Source organism: Procambarus clarkii, chromosome 13 (genome assembly GCF_040958095.1).
Source record: "Procambarus clarkii isolate CNS0578487 chromosome 13, FALCON_Pclarkii_2.0, whole genome shotgun sequence".
NCBI classification, from domain to species: Eukaryota; Metazoa; Arthropoda; class Malacostraca; order Decapoda; family Cambaridae; genus Procambarus; species Procambarus clarkii.
In genome coordinates, this window is record NC_091162.1 from 47,299,794 (window position 1) to 47,320,132 (window position 20,339).

General features: G+C 39.2%; 1 long non-coding RNA gene across 2 annotated transcripts in view; it reads right to left on the minus strand.

Annotated features, from left to right (window-relative positions):
* Positions 1 to 10,966: 10,966 nt before the first annotated feature.
* Positions 10,967 to 20,339, minus strand: part of LOC138364296 (uncharacterized) — an 82,158-nt gene continuing 72,785 nt past the window's right edge. For both annotated transcript variants that reach the window (XR_011228400.1, XR_011228401.1), the window contains 2 exons: positions 16,714 to 16,830; positions 10,967 to 12,023 (listed from right to left, as the gene is read on the minus strand). This is a non-coding gene — a long non-coding RNA (uncharacterized lncRNA). The remainder of the gene's footprint in view (positions 12,024 to 16,713; positions 16,831 to 20,339) is intronic.

The window sequence follows — 20,339 nt, forward strand, 5'->3', positions numbered from 1 at the left end:
TTTCACACATTGCATTATCATTTTCTGTGAATCTGTTTCCTATTTTCAACCTCTGGATATTGTCCATTACCTGCAATTTGTTGTTTATGAATTTGTAGAATATGTCCAGTTCTGTTTTACATTTATCCATTATCCCTTTTTAAAAATTTCTTTCTGCCTCTCCCCTTACTGCTGTATAGTTGTTTCTCGCATCTTTGTATCGCTGGTATGATTGGGGGTTTGGCTTCTTTCTATGTTGATACCTGCTTGATGAGGTTCTGCTCTTCTACTCCCCAAGCCCGGCCCGAGGCCAGGCTCGACTTGTGAGAGTTTGGTCCACCAGGCTGTTGCTTGGAGCGGCCCGCAGGGCCACATACCCACCACAGCCCGGCTGATCTGGAACTTCTCTTAGAAAACAGTCCAGTTTTCTCCTGAAGATGTCCACGGTTGTTCAGGCAATATTCCTTATAGTCGCTGGGAGGACGTTGAACAACCGCGGACCTCTGATGTTTATACAGTGCTCTCTGATTGTGCCTGTGGCACCTCTGCTCTTCACTGGTTCAATCTTGCATTTTTTTTCATATCGTTCACTCCAGTACGCTGTTATTTTACTGTGTAGATTTGGGACCTGGCCCTCCAGTATCTTCCATGTGTATATTATTTGGTATCTCTCTCGTCTCCTTTCTAGAGAGTACATTTGGAGAGCTTTGAGACGATCCCAATAATTTAGGTGTTTTATCTCGTCTATGCGTGCCGTATATGTTCTCTGTATTCCCTCTATTTCAGCAATCTCTCCTGCTCTGAAGGGGGAAGTGAATACTGAGCAGTACTCGAGACGGGACAACATAAGTGACTTGAAGAGTACAACCATTGTGATGGGATCCCTGGATTTGAAAGTTCTCATAATCCATCCGATCATTTTTCTGGCTGACGCAATATTTGCTTGGTTATGCTCCCTAAACATTAGATCGTCGGACATCATTATTCCCAAATCCTTGACATGCTGTTTTTCTACTATGGGAAGATTCGATTGTGTTTTGTACCCTGTATTATGTTTCAGATCCTCATTTTTGCCATACCTGAAATTTATCACTGTTAAACATCATGTTATTTTCTGCTGACCAATCGAAAACTTTGTTGACATCTGCTTGTAGTTTTTCAATGTCTTTCATTCCATTTTTGTGTCTTTTGGTCTGTGGCCCTCTCTCAATTTCTATTGAACCAATCCTGTTTTCTGGCCCTACATCTCTGTTTTGGTATGAATGTTTGTGTGCCTTCATTGTATATTTTGCAAAATTTGGCATACATTTAATTTACTTCCCTGTCTAGCAACAAGTCTGCCTAGTTACTTATTAAAAAAATTTTGAAGTTCCCCATAGTGACCTCTCTCTCTTGAAATCAAGTTTATCAACTGTTTCAATGTCCCCATTTTCTGTGTGTGTGTGTTTGGAGGCTAAGCTTGCTGATACCATGTGTGTGTGTGTTTGGAGGCTAAGCTTGCTGATACCATGTGTGTGTGTGTTTGGAGGCTAAGCTTGCTGATACCATGTGTGTGTGTGTGTTTTTGAAGGCTAAGCTTGCTGATACCGTTTGTGTGTGTGTGTGTGTGTTTAGAGGCTAAGCTTGCTGATACCATGTGTGTATTTGGAGGCTAAGCTTGCTGATACCATGTGTGTGTGTGTGTTTGGAGGCTAAGCTTGCTGATGCCATGTGTGTGTGTGTGTGTTTTCAGGCTAAGTTTGCTGATACCATGTGTGTGTGTGTGTTTGGAGGCTAAGCTTGCTGATACCATGTGTGTGTGTGTGTTTGGAGGCTAAGCTTGCTGATACCATGTGTGTGTGTGTGTGTGTTTGGAGGCTAAGCTTGCTGATACCATGTGTGTGTGTGTGTGTGTGTGTGTGTGTGTGTGTGTGTGTGTGTGTGTGTGTGTGTGTGTGTTTGGAGGCTAAGCTTGCTGATACCGTTTGTGTGTGTGTGTGTGTTTAGAGGCTAAGCTTGCTGATACCATTTGTGTGTGTGTGTTTAGAGGCTAAGCTTGCTGATACCATTTGTGTGTGTGTGTTTAGAGGCTAAGCTTGCTGATACCGTTTGTGTGTGTGTGTGTGTGTTTAGAGGCTAAGCTTGCTGATACCATGTGTGTATTTGGAGGCTAAGCTTGCTGATACCATGTGTGTGTGTGTTTGGAGGCTAAGCTTGCTGATACCATGTGTGTGTGTGTGTTTGGAGGCTAAGCTTGCTGATACCATGTGTGTGTGTGTGTGTTTGGAGGCTAAGTTTGCTAACACCGTGTGTGTACTCACCTATTTTTACTCACCTGTTTAAATAATAATAGGGGGTGTGTACCACCTCTGGTGCAATTGTAGGGACCCACAGCCTTGAAGAAAATAAAGAGTATTCAGAGAAGACCTTGTGGATTCTCACTGAACACTAATCTTTTCTTCTCCTACCACCCCTCTTATTTTGTTTTATGCTGTATTCTTTTATATATCATATAAATACATAGCCAAATGGCAATATTTATTATGTCTATACAAAAAGAAGACATCAACTTTATTTTTTTTCTCTCCTTTGTTTCTATGTGGATTTTGTTGTGACTAATAATTCTCCTCCTTTCCCATCAACAGGTCTTCCTCACTTGGCTTGCTCGGCTTTTGTGTTACTGTGAGGGTGCCATCATCGTTTACCCTTCAAGACTGACTCATGCTGGCATTGCATTTGTGGACTTCCCTTCACAGTAAACAGTCCTTCTCCATATGATGATTGTCCAGGGCAAGCAGGGTGTGACTGCCATCTTGGAGAAGCAGGGTCTTTTAATATGAAGAATCTTCCGTCTTCTCTACTTACGCCAGCTTGTGCCAGCCTTGCATTCTTGTTACTTCATGGCCCTTGGGCCTTTTTTATTTATTTTACATAATAAATTTTTTTATTAATACCCGTGTTTCACAAGAGATCCTTAACATTTTAAGCACCAATTGTATTGACTAATGTACGTCTTGTAACCTTTAAGACATAAATAGACAAGACATAGATAAATGAGTGAATAATACTGAGTGACTAGGTTAGGGCGCGGAACATAGTACAGTGTCTGACTTTGGAAGAATGCCTACTGTTTTAGAAACGTTATTGCCAAGAGCATAATCGTATGGGTTAAAAAGCATTTGTTGTCACTCCTACACTGTGGCTTGTTGAGCTTGAAACATTTGCTCCTTGTTCGTGTTACATCTGACCTTTTGAAGAAATTGTATGAATCAATATCCTCCAAATTGTTCAGCATTTTAAAGGTTTCGCTCTATTACTCTCTCATTTGCATATATCTAAGCATATAGATTTAGATTAGATTTTTTATTCAGGTAAAGGTACATACATTGCAGATGAGTTACAAAGGGAAAGACAATGGCTAGAGTTCACTAGCTCTATTGGAAGAGAAACGTCTGCAAGACAAGTGTGGGCAAAAATTCAGGTAGCAGCGGCTCACAACGACCCCCAACGGCTTCAATTTGTATCTTCTCCAACTTGCCCATCCTACCTTTACCAAAACAAGAAATGACAGGTGCAGCATAATCAATAAGAAATCTTACAGTACTCAAGTACATCATTCGTAGCACTTGGACTCCCACTCCTTTCCACAGCATGCCAAGGCCTTCAGAGGTTGTAATCTCTTCCGACATTGACTCAACAGTCTGTTCATCTCAGTTTCCAAACTCTCATGGGTATATCCAACATATATGCCTAAATATTTATATATATTAACTCTCTATATTTTTACCGTTTATTTCCAATATAATGGGCCTCCGACTTCTACATTCAAACTTTAGTTTTGTCTTCATTAACCACCAGTCCCATATGGTGACACTGGTTTCCGAAATTGTCCAACACTGTTTGAACCTTTGAAATATCTTTGCCTTGAAACAAAATATCATCGGCATATATGATTGGAGTTACCCAATTTGAGTATTTCTCAGATGCTATCTTATTCATTAGTACATTAAACAGGGTGAGACTCAACACTCCTCCCTGAGGTGTGCAGAGTTCTTGACCTTGATACCTTGAACCTTGAACCATACAACCTTGATACCACACCTGAGCCTTCCTTTCCTGAAGATAATCCCCTATCCAGCGCAATAATCTCCCTTCAACACCAAGACCAGCTAATTCATATAAAATAACCTCTTTGTTGACTTTATCAAAAGCTCCTTATAAATCAATAAAAATTCTATAATAATCATTACCATTAGCTAGACATTTAATAATACAGTCAGAGGTACTTTTTCCTCTGAGGAACCCGAAAAATTATTAGACAGCTGATCACCTATTATATACAAAAGTTTATTTAAAATGATCCTCTCCATCATTTTACAAAAACACGAGGTTAAAGACACAGGTCTGTACTCTCCATTGGCTTTAAGGATAAGGATGATCATAGTTCTTTTTCATTTACTGGGAATTCTGCCCTCTTTATAACTAATATTAAAGAGGTCTAACAGCGGGCTTTTCGTCATAATGGCAAGTTCATTAAGTATTTCATAAGTTACTCCATCCTCCCCAGGGGGCGGTAGATTTCCCAACTTTAATCGCCGTTATTAGTTCTTCTCTGGTAATACCTGCGCAAGTGACATCACCACTGTTACCTGCTGTAAGTATAAAATCCTTTCTTAGATCTTTCCAAGAATCAAACGACTCTCTCGTTACAGCGGGTAATTAAATGAACTAAGTTTGGCAGCTTCCGCCCATTTATTTACGAGACCTTTTGCAATTCCTTACGGGTCAGGATGTGCAACAAAATTATGCTTTTTACCCCTTATTTCATTTATGTCTTGCCAGATTTCCTTCAATTTTGTTACTCCTAACTTTCTCTGAAAACTCCTGCCAATACTTGCTCCAAATTTCCTTTCTCTTCTCCGCACACTTTTATGGGGGGATGCTTTTCTATACCAGATGTTTTCCGGTTCAATGTTGCATTAAATACATCTACCTCCTTAATTAAATCTTAATAAAATGCTTCTGCCGAAACTGGCTTATAAGTATCATACCAAGACTTAATATGACCAACAAGACCCCTTAATTCTCCCTTATTAAACTTTAAGCTTTTCCTCTGAAGGCAGGCATGCTTTTTATCTAGTTTAAGCTGTATTTGTAATGCAAAATCTCTTAGCATTTCATCCACAGTAAGACAATTCTCCTCTATGCCCTCAGCATTTATCAAACAAGCATAATCTAATCTCCCTCCCCTCAGATGAGTAGGAGAGGGCTCGCCCAGCAGTTGAACATCTTCATGTTCAACATGTTCATCTTCATGTTCAGTATGTTACCATCCCTATCCCCAGTTTCCTGGAGTGCTACTATGTTAATATTCTCTCTAAGAGTATAATAGTGTACATCTACCGCTCTAGTTTTTAATAATTAACGTTCCAAGATAATATTATCAATCTACTTTCATCCATGATTAATAATAAAACTACCTTTGCCCTGTCCGTCACATTCCATGAGATACGAGAGTACCTTAGAAACTTCCTTCCAACTCCGTAATATTTTTTCTTTCTCCTCACTTGCACAACTACTACTAACATCGAAGGTAATAGTATTCATATCTATTTTCTTTGTTATTTCTGTATACCTTTTTACTTTAACGAAGGTACCCCCCAGGTGTAGGGAGGAATGATCTTTTCCAGGTATATTTTGAAAATCAGCATCGTTTTGCCACGTACCGCTTCGGTGGGTAGGCAGTTCCATGAGTTAATAACTCTGTGGGTGAAAAAGTATCTCCTGTAACTGGTAACTGGCTATTCAGACGAAGGACTTCGGGTAGATGTAGTTTACATGGACCTGAACAACGGTCGTAGTCTGCTGTCTGCTCTGTGTCGAGGCTGTAGCGTCTTGGGTCGATTAGAACTGTACACGCCGAGTGCTACATTCTTGACTGGAGATTGTACTGTGTGCTATTCGATTGATTGATGAAGATTAAGCCACCCAAGAGGTGACACGGGCATGAATACCCCGTAAGTGGTGGCCCTTTTGAGCCATTACCAGTATCAAAAGGTGATACTGGAGATCTGTGGAGGCGCAACTGCACCCTGCGTGACGGGAGATGGCTCCCGGACCAAATGGTGTGTGCTATTCTGATTTATTTATAAAGATTAAGCCACCCAAGAGGTGGCACGGGCATGAATAGCCCGTAATGTGCTATTCTCAAGTCGCTTGCTTATGTACGGTGACGACACCTCACAGTAAGATATAGAAGGGTGGAAAACCGTTACCTGTAAATAGGGATAGGATTAATGCTTGTGTAATTAGTTATGCCATTATGATGATGAGATAATGGAGTATAAGGATTACTCGATCACTACATCACCTTCAACTATTACTAGGGGAACTATTCCATGGTCCAGCGATTTTCTGAAAAGGAGTTTCACTGGCAAGCATAGTGAATTAAGAGCATAAAGGTAACTGCAGAAGGCCTATTGGCCCATACGAGGCAGCTCCTATCTATAACCACGCAAACCCACTCATATACATGTCCAACCCACGCTTGAAACAATCGAGGGACCCCACCTCCACCACGTTACGCGGTAATTGGTTCCACAAATCAACAACCCTGTTGCCAAACCAGTATTTACCCAAGTCTTTCCTAAATCTAAACTTATCCAATTCATACCCATTGTTTTGTGTTCTGTCATGTGTTGATACTTTTAATACCCTACTAATATCCCCTTTGTTATGTCCATTCATCCACTTGTAAACCTCTATCATATCACCCCTAACTCTTCGCTTTTCCAGTGAATGCAATTTAGGCTTTGTTAATCTTTCTTCATATAAAAGATTTCTATTTTGGGGAATTAACTTAGTCATCCTACTCTAGACACGTTCAAGTGAATTTATATCCATTCTATAATATGGCGACCAAAACTGAACTGCATAATGTAAATGGGGCCTAACCAGGACCTAGATTCAGGAAGCTCTGTGTATTTCTTCGTAAGTGGGTTTGCTACGAAGGTTCCTAAGTGCGCCCTAAGAAGATGCTTAGGTGCGATTCAATAAGGTATACTTAGGAAGAAAATTGTTGGTTCACCTGCGTGCCGATAGAGGTCACTACTGTGTTTCGTTTGGCCAATCAGAGAGCAGCAACATTCTTCATATTGAAGATTTAGCGCTGGCTTATCGGAGCTCTACTGCCTCCTATTTACGTCGAATTTTCTTATAAAATTAGTATATTTCGAAGTAAAACAATGTTTTTTCAACTTCTACAGCCAGCACCGACATTGTAGTAAACAAATATGTTACATTTGTTGTTTACCTACGTCATTCTAAGAGATACTGTGTAGCTGTCCTTGTTGCTCGGAAGATGCGCTGACAATTATTGTATATATTTACTGAATTTACCCAAGGGCCACTAACTATCTAGTGACCTCGAAGAGGACAGAAAGCCGGCGGCTTGTTAAAGGGCCCGCCAATTGTCTTAATGATATTTTTTAGCTGGAATTTGGCATTTACGGCTTCAGCGGGTAGGCGGTTCCATGGGTTTATAGCCCTCTTAGTGGAAAAAAAGCATCTGTTTTCAGTCCTACTTGAGAACATACTCTCCAACACTATATCTGTGATTGTCCTGTTATCAGTGACTTCATACCAAATGGTATGAGGTATTTTGAGCTCTGTAATTACTTCATACACTCAGGAATATTGGAAGATATTCTTGTGCTGCACCCAGATTTTGCCAGTGGAGGCTAATAGATCAGCATTAAGTATTTTGTTCTCTCCTAATTCCATGTATGACTGGCCATCCTGTGAGGTGAGGATGTTGGGTGAGCTTGTAGCGGTTTTTGATCTACACTGTGTGGTCCTTTATACAGAATAGGGAAGCAACACATTGCTGTGTATACCTAATCTTCTTAATAAAAAAAAATCAGTTATAAAGATTTTAAATTATAGTTTGTATTATTACAAATACAGTACTGTATTATCCTTATTAAATCATGTTGACCATGGATCATTAAGATCTCATGTTGATATGTAATACAAGTCATATTTCTTTTGAACTGCTAATCCATGCTAATCATTCATTAAATTGTGCATTATGTCTCAATTTTTCACTTCCTTGGATATACTGTACAGTACAAAAAGATAGGATAAAAATAAACCAGTAATATTTCTTTCATTATATTTTTCATTTAAATAACTGCATCAATATTTTTACAGCTGACAGGATTTGTTTTCCCATACAGGTGCATTATTTGTTAAAAAAAAATTTGGTTTATGGTTTATTAAAAGTTTGGTTTATTTGGTCTAATCATAACTACACACAATGGTGCTACATAGCCTTCTCAGCTTGGTGCCTTCTTTTAATACTTACTGATTAAAAAATAAATAATAAATACATTTTATTCAGGAAAAGTACATACAGTTGATATACAAACATAATGTTGGATTTATAGGCAGAGCTAGTACATACAATACCTAAAGCCACTAATACTCATAGCATTTCGGGCAAGGTGTGGGGGGAAAAAAACACAGACTAAAACTTAATAGTAATCGGGATTAGGTATAAATTGTGTTGATAGAAGGAATAAAAAATACAAAAAGGGGGTTAACATAGCATAAATCAGCAATTGCACATGTTGGTGAACAGCGTTGTTTAAAAAATAGCAAGACATGGGTTGACATTTAGGAGGTAAGTTAGGTTACATGGAGTTAATTAGGCAGTACTTGGTTTAACTCTTAAACTGGTTGAGAGAGGTACAGCCTTTGACATGATTCGGGAGGTCATTCCACATTCTGGGTCCCTTGATTTGTAGAGCACTTCTAGTTTGGTTACACACAGCCAAATTGAGTAACAGGAAGAGGTCTTGGACACAAATTTGTTCCATGCTAAATGTAGAGGAATCAGCTGAGTATTCCTCAAATAAAATAAGTTGCCTCAGCTTATAAGGTAAATAAAATAAGCATTTCTCAAATAAGTAGCTGCCTCACCTCACTGCCTTACTGCTTCATAGCCTTCCCAGCATGGTGCCTTCTTTTGATAATTACTTGTTCCACACCCAAATTGTATAACAGGAAGAGGTCTTGGACCCCTACTTCCCTTTCTCTTTTTAATAGTCTATATAGTCATAATTATAGCTTTAAGTATTCAATGAATAAAGTTTTTGACATTTTTACCCTTTTCCTTACCTAACATCATTTGTGCAGCATATTTTTATTTTATGTCTCACCCAGATTTAATTTCAAAATAAAACCAAACTAAATAAATTAGAAATGGGTATGTATAGCTAAGGTACACCCTTACTACTAGGTGAACAGGGGCATTTGGTGATAGTAAATGATCCCATCAGGCAGGGCTCATCACCTTCTCTCATATTTCATGTTCACCAGTGTTTATTTACTTAATAACTACTGGTATAATATCTTGCTATTATAGAACTAATTCTACTATCATCAAACACATATTTACTTCAAGTTTCAAGCAGAGAATGCATATATAACTAACACGAAGGACTCCTCTTCACTAGATTCACCAGCTATAATATTTTGGTCATGTTCCAATATCATAAATCGATCCCAGTGTTATGTAGTAGAGAAAAAATGACTTATATCCAGTTTACGTAAAGCTACGAGTGGTCGAAACCACACTTAAATCCCGGAATGAACTTACGAAGGTTTTTCCACTTACAGTAGTTAATTGAATACAGACGTAGCCGCCACGAAGGCGCTAAGACGGAAAACGCTCTTAGCTAAGAGGAAAAACCTTCGTAAGTACCTTCCTGAATCCGGCCCCAGAGCAAGATATAGCTGAAGAACCACACCAGGTGTCTTGTTACTAACGCTTCAATTAATAAATCCCAGTGTCCTATTTGCCTTATTACGAGCATTCATGCATTGATCCTTTTGTTTTAAATTCTTACTAATCATAACTCCCAGATCCCTTTCACAATCCGACTTCGCAATCTCAACACCATCTAGCTCGTATCTTGTAACTATCATCATTACCTAGTCTCAAAACTTTACATTTATCAGCATTAAACTGCATCTGTCAATCTTTTGACCATTTCAAAACCCTATTTAGATCAACTTGAAGTGATAGTGAGTCTTCTTCCGTGTTAATTTCCCTACCTATTTTTGTATCATCTGCAAATTTGCAAATGTTGCTACTCAACATAAGAACACAAGAACACAAGAACAAAGGCAACTGCAGAAGGCCCACCGGCCCATACGAGGCAGCTCCTACCTACAACCACCCAATTAATTTGCCAGTTCCTTTACGACTTGGGACTTAAATCCATTTACACTTTGGGCTTCTGAGTCTTTTAGTTTGTCAATGCTCTTCCTGATTGTGTCACGTGTAATTGGTATTTCTCTTAATTCATTCTCCTTACCTCCGACAAACATTTGTGTTGGTGATGGGATGTCATTCAAGCTTTCTAGTGTGAACACTGATGCTAGGTATTCATTGAGAGTGTTTGCCGCCCTTTTATCATACAACTAAAATTGTTAGTCTCATCTTTTATGGGTCCTACGGAGTCAGTTCTTTGTTTGGGTTTTACTTCGTATATACTTGCCCGAAACGCTATGCGTATTAGTGGCTTTAGGTATTGTATTTCAAATTTTAAAATTTTGCCCCGAGGAGCGAGTTTATTGGGAGTACTTAGCTGTATCATTAGCAAGGTAATTAACTATAGTTTGCTGTGCTCCGTCCTTTAACAAATCCATTGACCCCTCCCCTAACCTGCTATTTTGTGCAATAGTCGGTTTAGGATGATCCTTTCAAGCATCTTCCAAGTGCATTATATGAGACTGATAGTTCTGTAATTGCCAGGGTCATTGGGTTTCGGTATTGGGACCATTATTGCATGTTTCCATTGTGTGGGCAACACTTCACATAGGAATGACTTGTTAAACAGGTGGAGTAGTGGATTGCCAGACACTTCACACAGTGCATTGAGTATGTCGTAGGTGACGCCATCTTCACCAGGTGCTGTACTTTTACCCTTTTCATAGCCCCCTTTACTTCCTTGGCTGTAATTGGTTCCCCATACTCGTCATCACTAGATTGTGCTCTTTTTATCCTAATCCTTCTGTCATTATGTCGGAGGAGCTGTTCCCTGCTTACTTCTGCAGGGAGGGAGGAGGATGATGCTGCATCACTCCACTTGTGAATTAGTTCTTCAGCCTTACCCTGGGGGTAGTTGTGAGCCGCAGGCCGGGCTCTGCTCCCCTTAGCTACCTTAATTTTTGCCCACACTTGTCTTGCAGACGTTTCTCTTCCAATAGAGCTAGTGAACTCTAGTCATTGTCTTTCCCTTTGTAACTCATCTGCAATGTATGTACCTTTACCTGAATAAAAAATCTAATCTAAATCTATATGCTTAGATATATGCAAATGAGAGAGTAATAGAGCGAAACCTTTAAAATACTGAACAATTTGGAGGATATTGATTCATACAATTTCTTCAAAAGGTCAGATGTAACACGAACAAGGAGCAAAGGTTTCAAGCTCAACAAGCCACAGTGTAGGAGTGACAACAAATGCTTTTTAATCCATACGATTATGATCATGGCAATAAGGTTTCTAAAACAGTAGGCATTCTTCCAAAGTCAGACACTGTACTATGTTCCTCGCCCTAACCTAGTCACTCAGTATTATTCACTCATTTATCTATGTCTTGTCTATTTATGTCTTAAAGGTTACAAGACGTACATTAGTCAATACAATTGGTGCTTAAAATGTTAAGGATCTCTTGTGAAACACGGGTATTAATAAAAAAATTATTATGTAAAATAAATAAAAAAGGCCCAAGGGCCATGAAGTAACAAGAATGCAAGGCTGGCACAAGCTGGCGTAAGTAGAGAAGACGGAAGATTCTTCATATTAAAAGACCCTGCTTCTCCAAGATGGCAGTCACACCCTGCTTGCCCTGGACAATCACCATATGGAGAAGGACTGTTTACTGTGAAGGGAAGTCCACAAATGCAATGCCAGCATGAGTCAGTCTTGAAGGGTAAACGATGATGGCACCCTCACAGTAACACAAAAGCCGAGCAAGCCAAGTGAGGAAGACCTGTTGATGGGAAAGGAGGAGAATCATTAGTCACAACAAAATCCACATAGAAACAAAGGAGAGAAAAAAAATAAAGTTGATGTCTTCTTTTTGTATAGACATAATAAATATTGCCATTTGGCTATGTATTTATATGATATATAATAGAATACAGCATAAAACAAAATAAGAGGGGTGGTAGGAGAAGAAAAGATTAGTGTTCAGTGAGAATCCACAAGGTCTTCTCTGAATACTCTTTATTTTCTTCAAGGCTTTGGGTCCCTACAATTGCACCAGAGGTGGTACACACCCCCTATTATTATTTAAACAGGTGAGTAAAAATAGGTGAGTACACACACGGTGTAAGCAAACTTAGCCTCCAAACACACACACACACATGGTATCAGCAAGTTTAGCCTCCAAACACACACACACACATGGTATCAGCAAGCTTAGCCTCCAAACACACACACACATGGTATCAGCAAGCTTAGCCTCCAAATACACACATGGAATCAGCAAGCTTAGCCTCTAAACACACACACACACACAAACGGTATCAGCAAGCTTAGCCTCTAAACACACACACACAAATGGTATCAGCAAGCTTAGCCTCCAAATACACACATGGTATCAGCAAGCTTAGCCTCTAAACACACACACACACACAAACAGTATCAGCAAGCTTAGCCTCCAAATACACACATGGTATCAGCAAGCTTAGCCTCCAAATACACACATGGTATCAGCAAGCTTAGCCTCCAAATACACACATGGTATCAGCAAGCTTAGCCTCCAAACACACACACACATGGTATCAGCAAGCTTAGCCTCCAAACACACACACACACATGGTATCAGCAAGCTTAGCCTCCAAATACACACATGGAATCAGCAAGCTTAGCCTCTAAACACACACACACACACAAACGGTATCAGCAAGCTTAGCCTCTAAACACACACACACACAAATGGTATCAGCAAGCTTAGCCTCCAAATACACACATGGTATCAGCAAGCTTAGCCTCTAAACACACACACACACACACAAACGGTATCAGCAAGCTTAGCCTCCAAACACACACACACACACATGGTATCAGCAAGCGTAGCCTCCAAACACACACACACACACATGGTATCAGCAAGCTTAGCCTCCAAACACACACACACATGGTATCAGCAAGCTTAGCCTCCAAACACACACACACAGAAAATGGGGACATTGAAACAGTTGATAAACTTGATTTCAAGAGAGAGAGGTCACTATGGGGAACTTCAAAATTTTTTTAATAAGTAATTAGGCAGACTTGTTGCTAGACAGGGAAGTAAATTAAATGTATGCCAAATTTTGCAAAATATACAATGAAGGCACACAAACATTCATATCAAAACAGAGATGCAGGGCCAGAAAACAGGATTGGTTCAACAGAAATTGAGAGAGGGCCACAGACCAAAAGACACAAAAATGGAATGAAAGACATTGAAAAACTACAAGCAGATGTCAACAAAGTTTTCGATTGGTCAGCAGAAAATAGCATGATGTTTAACAGTGATAAATTTCAGGTATGGCAAAAATGAGGATCTGAAACATAATACAGGGTACAAAACATAATCGAATCTTCCCATAGTAGAAAAACAGCATGTCAAGGATTTGGGAATAATGATGTCCGACGATCTAATGTTTAGGGAGCATAACCAAGCAAATATTGCGTCAGCCAGAAAAATGATCAGATGGATTATGAGAACTTTCAAATCCAGGGATCCCATCACAATGGTTGTACTCTTCAAGTCACTTATGTTGTCCCGTCTCGAGTACTGCTCAGTATTCACTTCCCCATTCAGAGCAGGAGAGATTGCTGAAATAGAGGGAATACAGAGAACATATACGGCACGCATAGACGAGATAAAACACCTAAATTATTGGGATCGTCTCAAAGCTCTCCAAATGTACTCTCTAGAAAGGAGACGAGAGAGATACCAAATAATATACACATGGAAGATACTGGAGGGCCAGGTCCCAAATCTACACAGTAAAATAACAGCGTACTGGAGTGAACGATATGAAAAAAAATGCAAGATTGAACCAGTGAAGAGCAGAGGTGCCACAGGCACAATCAGAGAGCACTGTATAAACATCAGAGGTCCGCGGTTGTTCAACGTCCTCCCAGCGACTATAAGAAATATTGCCGGAACAACCGTGGACATCTTCAGGAGAAAACTGGACTGTTTTCTAAGAGAAGTTCCGGATCAGCCGGGCTGTGGTGGGTATGTGGCCCTGCGGGCCGCTCCAAGCAACAGCCTGGTGGACCAAACTCTCACAAGTCGAGCCTGGCCTCGGGCCGGGCTTGGGGAGTAGAAGAGCAGAACCCCATCAAGCAGGTATCAACATAGAAAGAAGCCAAACCCCCAATCATACCAGCGATACAAAGATGCGAGAAACAACTATACAGCAGTAAGGGGAGAGGCAGAAAGAAATTTTTAAAAAGGGATAATGGATAAATGTAAAACAGAACTGGGCCTATTCTACAAATTCATAAACAACAAATTGCAGGTAAAGGATAATATCCAGAGGTTGAAAATAGGAAACAGATTCACAGAAAATGATAATGCAATGTGTGAAACATTAAACCAAAAGTTCCAAAGTGTGTTTATACAAAATGAAATCTTAAGAGAACCAGACACAATAAGAATTTATGAGAACATCATAGAGCGTATAGAGGTGTCTAGAGGTGAAGTGGAAAATATGCTAAAGGAGCTAAGTAAGAACAAAGCAGTTGGTCCAGATGGAGTTTCACCATGGGTTCTGAGAGAATGTGCATCTGAGCTCAGCCTTCCACTTCACCTGATCTTTCAGGCATCCCTGTGTACAGGAGTCATAGCAAACATGTGGAAAAAGGCTAACATAGTTCCAATCTACAAAAGTGGCAACAGGAAAGACCCCACCCCTCTCAGTTATAGACCTGAATCATTGACAAGTGTAACAGTGAAAAGATTGAAAAAAAAATATTAAAAACTAAATGGGTAGAACACCTGGAGAGAAATTATATAATATCACACAGACAGTACTGTTTTCGATCTGGAAGATCCTGTGTATCGAATTTACTCAGTTTCTATGATTGAGCCACAGAGATTTTAAAGGAAAAAGGTAGTTGGGTCGACTGCATCTATCTAGACATAAAAAAGGCTTTCGACAGAGTTCCACATAAGAGGTTGTTCTGGAAACTAGAAAATTTTGGATGGGTGACAGGTAAGCTTCTAACATGGATGAAAAATTTTCTGACTGATAGAAAAATGAGGGCAGTAATCAGAGGCAATCGGACTGGAGAAGTGTCACAAGTGGAGTACCACAGTACATGCACCAGAAATGTTCATTGTCTACATAAATGATCAACCAGTTGGAATACAGAATTATATAAACATGTTTGCTGATGATGCTAAGATAATGGGATGGATAAGAAATTTAGATGATTGTCATGCCCTTCAAGAAAACCTGGACAAAATAAATATATGGAGCACCACTTGGCAAATGAAATTTAATTTGAATAAATGTCATGTTATGGAATGTGGAATAGAACATAGATCCCACACAACCTACAAATTATGTGAGAAATCTTTATATAATTCTGATAAAAGAAAGAGGTCTAGGGTTGATTCTAGATAGAAAACTATCACTTGAGACCCACATAAAGAACGTTGTGTGAGGAGCCTATGCCACGCTTTCAAACTTCAGAATTTCGTTTAAATACATGGATGGCGAAATACTAAAGAAATTGTTCACGAGTTTTGTTCGGCCAAGGCTAGAATATGCAGCGGTTGTGTGGTGCCCATATCTTAAGAAGCACATCAACAAACTGGAAAAGGTGCAAAGACATGCTACTAAGTGGCTCCCAGAACTAAAGGGCAAGAGCTATGTGGAGAGGTCAGAGGCATTATATATGCCAAAACTAGAAGACAACAAAAAGAGGTGATAAAATCACTATGTACAAAATAGTAACAGGAATTGATAAAATCAATAGGGAAGATTTCCCGAGACCTGGAACTTCAAGAACAAAAGGTCATAGATTTAAACTAACTAAACAAAGATACCAAAGAAATATACAAAAATTTCCTTTCGCATACAGAGTGGTACACGGTTGGAACAAGTTAAGTGAGAAGGTGGTGGCGGCCAAGACCGTCAGTAGTTTCAAAGCATTATGTGACAAAGAGTGCTGGGTAGACGAGACACCACGAGCGTAGCTCTAATCCTGTAATTACACTTAGGTAATTACATATGGTGTCAGCAAGCTTACCGTCGAAACACACACAAACAGCCTGCCTATTATTCAAGGCCTTCTCTGAGTACTCTTTATTTTCTTCTCTGAGGCTATGGGTCCCTAATCTTGCACCAGAGGTGGTACAACTTTTAAGTTTTTAACTACTGCACTGAGCACCTGATTTTGGCAAAGACTTCTTAGTGCAATTGTCAAGGACATAGTTCTGGTATTTTTTTGTTTATAAATATTCAGGTATAGTTAATGTCAAAATGTTTCAAAACTCAACAATTTATATTTCAAAACAAAAAATGTAATGAAAACATTACAAAACATTAAAATATAGCCTAATTAATTAATTAATAAAATAGCACAACTCTCAGAATGTCTAAAGGTGCTTTGAGCAATGAAGTAATTAATTTTATATATATAATATTATATATATAATATATATTTACCTGTGACTACTGCTTAGCAAAAATTTGATCTCTGTGAAAATTGGTCTCGTCATTGCTAGGAGATATTTTAAGACCATGATTTGCTGTGGATGGCACTGTAGTCTTCAAGTCATCAATCTAAAAATAGAGGTAATCTTTTAAAATGTAAATTTTGTATAAAAAAAATGCAAAAATAAATTGCAAGAATAATATGAAGTTATTATACAATTTTTTTTAATTATTTAAATATTTGTGAGACATTATTAAGAAATGTATGAAGTACAGATTCTCTAAGACCTGATATGTATCTGCTTATGTTCCACCACATTACGTTCAGGGCTGAAAAGAAAACACAGCCAGTAAGGTAATGATCACTTAGGATGGACTGGGATGCTACATGTAGGTTGGGGCTAAGCTGCGTGAGGCTAGGATGCCCAGCCTGCCTTGTCTAGGCTGGGCTGGGCTAGGCAACACTAGGAAGGAGTTAACAAATCTCTGGAGTGCCTTACTTTTCCTGATATCCTTAAAAAAGCAAGAATGATGCCATTTTATAAAGGAGGCGAGACAGCAGACATAAACAATTAAAGAAAAATATCAAATCTACTTATACTTTCAAAAATATTTGATTTTTTTTTTTACAAACATCTCTTCCTACTTTGTAAAATTCAACATGAATACAAACACACACACACATCCCTAGGAAGCAGCCCATAGCAGCTGTCTAACTCCCAGGTACTTATTTACTGTTAGGTGAACCAGATATAGAGAATAACCACAAAATGCTATCTTTATAAGAACTATCTTGTAAAGCCACTAGTACACGCAGCATTTCAGGCAGGATATATATAAAATATATATATAAATATATATATATATATATATATATATATATATATATATATATATATATATATATATATATATATATATATATATATATATACATATATATATATATATATATATATATATATATATATATATGAATACAAACATACGGGACAAAGAGCCAGAGCTCAACCACCGCAAGCACAACTAGGTGAGTACACACATACACACACACACACACACACACACACACACACACACACACACACACACACACACACACACACACACACACACATTATATATATATATATATATATATATATATATATATATATATATATATATATATATATATATATATATATATATATATATATATATATATATTAGTACATTTTGGTAGCAGTCTTTCCTGTAGACATATATTATTAAATATGACCGAAAAAGTAAGATTAATAATTCTAACACGAATTTTCTCAATCTTTCGTACAATTCTTTTCACTGTTGGAGGTAATTAAAAAATCAATTCTCCAAAATTCATTTTTATTTCTAGTCTTACGCGACACTTGAGCGCGTTTCGTAAAACTTATTACATTTTCAAAGACTTTACACATACACAACTGAATAGAACTTACATATCTCCGATTTGTTTATATCCTCATTTGAGTGAGGTGGATGGGGTGAGGTAGTATTTAATAGGGTATTAATTTCATCAACACAAGACAGAACACGAAACAATGGGTATTGAAATGGAAGTGATTGTAGAAAGCCTATTGGTCCATATTTCTTGATGCTTCTATATTGGAGCGGAGTCTTGAGGTGGGTAGAATATAGTTGTGCATTAATTGGCTGTTAATTGCTGGTGTTGACTTCTTAATGTGCAATGCCTCGCAAACGTCAAGCCGTCTGCTATCGCTGTATCTATCGATGATTTCTGTGTTGTTTACTAGGATTTCTCTGGCGATGGTTTGGTTGTGGGAAGAGATTATATGTTCCTTAATGGAGCCCTGTTGCTTATGCATCGTTAAACGCCGAGAAAGAGATGTTGTTGTCTTGCCTATATACTGTTTTTTTTTTTGAGCTTACAGTCCCCAAATGGGCATTTGAAGGCATAGACGACGTTTTTCTCTTTTAAAGCGTTCTGCTTTGTGTCTGGAGAGTTTCTCCTGAGTAGGCAGGCCGTTTTTCTGGTTTTATAGTAAATCGTCAGTTGTATCCTCTGATTTTTGTCTGTAGGGATAACGTTTCTATTAACAATATCTTTCAGGACCCTTTCCTCCGTTTTATGAGCTGTGGAAAAGAAGTTCCTGTAAAATAGTCTAATAGGGGGTATAGGTGTTGTGTTAGTTGTCTCTTCAGAGGTTGCATGGCGTTTCACTTTCCTTCTTATGATGTCTTCGACGAAACCATTGGAGAAGCCGTTGTTGACTAGGACCTGCCTTACCCTACAGAGTTCTTCGTCGACTTGCTTCCATTCTGAGCTGTGGCTGAGAGCACGGTCGACATAAGCGTTAACAACACTCCTCTTGTACCTGTCTGGGCAGTCGCTGTTGGCATTTAGGCACATTCCTATGTTCGTTTCCTTAGTGTAGACTGCAGTGTGGAAACCTCCGCTCTTTTCCATGACTGTTACATCTAGAAAGGGCAGCTTCCTTTCCTTTTCCATCTCGTAAGTGAAACGCAGCACGGAACTCTGCTCAAATGCCTCCTTCAGCTCCTGCAGATGTCTGACATCAGGTACCTGTGTAAAAATGTCGTCAACATACCTGCAGTATATGGCCGGTTTCAAGTTCATGTCGACTAAGACTTTTTGCTCGATGGTACCCATGTAGAAGTTTGCAAACAGGACACCTAGGGGAGAACCCATGGCGACCCCATCTACTTGCTTATACATGTGCCCGTCCGGGCTCAAGAAGGGTGCCTCTTTAGTACAAGCTTGGAGTAGTTTCCTCAGAATATTTTCTGGTATGTCAAGAGGAGTACAGGCTGGATCACGATACACTCTGTCGGCTATCATCCCGATTGTCTCGTCCACAGGTACGTTGATAAACAGCGATTCTACGTCCAACGAGGCTCTTATCCCTGTGGCCCGTGTGCCCCACAGTAAGTCAACAAATTCCTTTGGAGACTTCAGGCTGAAGGCGCTAGGAACATAAGGAGTCAGCAGGCCGTTGAGTCGCTTCGCCAGTCTGTACGTGGGTGTGGGTATCTGGCTAATGATTGGCCAAAGTGGGTTTCCAGGCTTGTGTGTCTTGACATTTCCATACGCATATCCAGGTTTATATTCCCCAATGATCTTTGGCAGGTGGAGTCCGGATTTCTTGGCGTTCACAGTTTCGATCAGTTTGTTGACCTTTGCTTTCAATTCGGCTGTAGTGTCCTTCGTTACCCTTTGGAACTTAGTTTGGTCAGAGAGTATGAGGTTCATTTTCGCCAGATATTCGTCTTTTTTAAGAATGACATATATTGGCGACTTGTCACCTCTCCTGACAACTATCTCCTTGTTCTCACGAAGGCTTTTATCTGCCGCTTTGAGCTCGGGGGACAGTATGGTGCTTCTGTAATTGCCTCGATTCTTTCCTCCTTCTGCAATAAGTTCTGCTTGTAAGGTATCTTTGGTAGTGACCTTCTTTTGTGTTCCGAGGTCGAATATGTCGTCCAACAGAATTTCCAACTCTACTTTCCGGGCCATCTCACTCGGTCTGGACATAACGTGACATGTCACGTTATGTCCAGACCGAGTGAGATGGCCCGGAAAGTAGAGTTGGAAATTCTGTTGGACGACATATTCGACATATTCGACCTCGAGACACAAA